The following is a 2,777-nucleotide window of genomic DNA, read 5'->3' as shown; positions in this document are numbered from 1 at the left end:
AATGTATCAACCTAGCAGTGGATGACAAAAATGCAATTAAAGTTCATACAAGGGACTGTGGCCATTTTTGTGCAGGCCTATCTTCGAACTTTTTTTTTCAAAGGCTTATTTTAAGCCTTTTGGGGCCTGTAGGCATGACTTCTTATTTCTTCCATCATTCTTCCTTTTTCTTATTTTATGTTTTAAATGTTTCTTATTGTTTTTCTTAGCCATGGTAGCTCTGGGCAAGATATTTGCTCAAAGAGAGGCTGGTGCAGTAAAGGGTGCTAGGGCGATAAAGCCAAGCAGGGTAGAACATCCTCTAAACCTTTAGTGGTTGAGAATGAGAAAGGAGTTTTCTTCTTTATGAAGAAAAAATGTCTACACAATTTGATAAGACGCCCTTTGATCCAAGAAGGGGTCCAAATGGTCCAAGTTTGCCACCTCTCCAAGAGATCACCGAGGAATTATCAAAACTTCTGATGATTCTCATATTGAGTTCTAGGGAACTCACGCCATTGCAACAATATGTGTCCTTGTTTTTTAACTCGGTTACTTTCTTCATTTCTTACCTTTGACTTGTTCAATTTTCCTCTCTTTTGTTTCTTTCAAGCAAATGTCTTTCTATAGTAGCTTTGCATAATCTTAGTTATTGGAGAATGCCAAATAGAAGAGGAGCTGCAAAAATCTCAACATGCATGGATGTTGAGTTTCGGGAGATTTGCTCGGGATAGCTCATTGCCAGCATGTTGCCATATCTTCTTCTTCTTTTGCTCAGAGGGTGGTAACATATTTTATTCAAGTTACTTCTAGCCTTGTGGAAAATAAGGTGGAAGCTACTCGGCCATGAATTCCACAAAGGTAACCTTAAAAAGTTTCAAGTCACGATTTTCTTCCTCCTCTTAAGATCCATCTCTTGGGAAAAAATGATAAGTACTTGTAAAGTGCATTATAGATATCTTAATTGTAAATGATACAACCTAACAAGGCTTTCCTCTAACTCTGATTTCCTGGATTCACATTCTTTTTAAGCCAAATGACATGCTCATCTCATAGCTTGCCAATTAATTTATCAAGTTTTCCTTGGACATACCATTAGGTTGATTCAAGGTAAAAGATCTCCAAAATATTCTTCGATGTTCTCTTCTTTTTATAGTCTCGACACCTTTTTGTATGTAGTGTCTACTAAATGTTGAAGTTCATGCAAGCCCATCGATCAAACTATAACGCAATATATTTTAAAAGGCAACAACATTTCAATAATTATATATTTATGATTTCAACGATCTATAGGGCGAGTAATTCTTTTACATATGTCTGGATGCCGATTTATATTTGAAATATTGATAAATGTATGCATTTATAGGTGATATTGAAAACTATATATGTTTTACAAGTAGAATATTATAAAATATGTTATTTTATAGGTGACATGTTATTCTGTTTGCACACAAACTATGTTGTTTCAGATGTCCAACAAAATAGTTGTCACCGTATAATATTTTATAATATGTATGTGTGTATATATATGTGTGTGTATGTATGTATCTATATATATATATATATATATATATATTAACTCCTGTCACTCCATTTATACCAAGGGTGCTTTGGTTACCAGAAGATATGATAGTCAATTCCAATATATAAATATAGACCTACATATGTTACTACTGGTACTCTCCATAACTCTAAATCACCTCTTGTATCTGCACCTTGTTGAGGTGATAGATTTTTTTGTCTTATCGTCTCCAGAAGCTTACGAATACATATAAATTCTTATATTAATAAATTAATAAAGTTCATGGTGTATGCCCAATGGAACCAAAATAAAAAATAATTTGAGAAAACTAAATGACTACATGCATGCAGAACTAAAAACTATAGTAATCTAAAAATATGGATGTCATGGTCACTAGATATCTGCAATTCTCCCACATAATATATTGCATCGAAATACAAATGGCACTAAGAACTTGCTAGAAGTAATAAAAAATCATTGAGTATTTTTGGTAGGATTGTAAGCGGAAGGAAGGAGCAACTTGTGGTTGAAACCAACTTGTTTTGCCTTCGTGATAATTTCATGCATGTCCTGTACCATTTTACCTCGGCACCTATTGCTCGTTCCCTAAGCCTATCCATCTCATCATCCTTGGAAAGTAACTCCTTTTCTTTGAACTCGGGCTGATCCCCTAGGATCTCCAATTCATAGTTCTTTTCTTCCACCTCTTGCACCTTCTCATTATGCTGGTGGTTGGTGGTCTTTTGAATTTTCCTATATTGTTCTTCTTGAGCTTTGAGCTTTTCCCTAAACTGCTTAAAAGCCTTTTCATCCAAGTGAAGATTCTTTTGCACAATTTTTGCCTCATTGGGCACTACATTAAACAAGTAAAAACAACATAACATTAAAATGGCGAAATAGTAATAGGCAGCAAAGCTAAAATAACCACTATAATCCCAAATATCTAGTTTCCTACCCATCAACCATGTAATATTAAGTGAACTTAAAAAAATTGTTAGCTTCTACCATACCTTCAAAATGAATTTAGTTTGAGAATCCATATCCACAAAATTTGATGTGGTCAAGCAACACTGTAATGGCTTCCACCATCTTCAGCCTGAGCACCTTTTCTTGTTTGCTGGTGACTGGATTGACCTCCAGCATGATAACTCTGTCCTATATCATATTGTTTTTGGTTTTCACAGTACTTCTGTAAGGACTATATATTTTCAAAGCATTTGTGAAATTCTCTAGACACCATTTCAGGTACAGAGGAGGCAAGACTTAAAACCACCAC

The sequence above is a fragment of the Daucus carota genome, chromosome 5, assembly GCF_001625215.2.
Source record: "Daucus carota subsp. sativus chromosome 5, DH1 v3.0, whole genome shotgun sequence".
Taxonomy (NCBI): Eukaryota; Viridiplantae; Streptophyta; class Magnoliopsida; order Apiales; family Apiaceae; genus Daucus; species Daucus carota.
The sequence above is the reverse complement of the archived record's forward strand: the minus strand, read 5'-3'. Positions refer to the sequence as shown.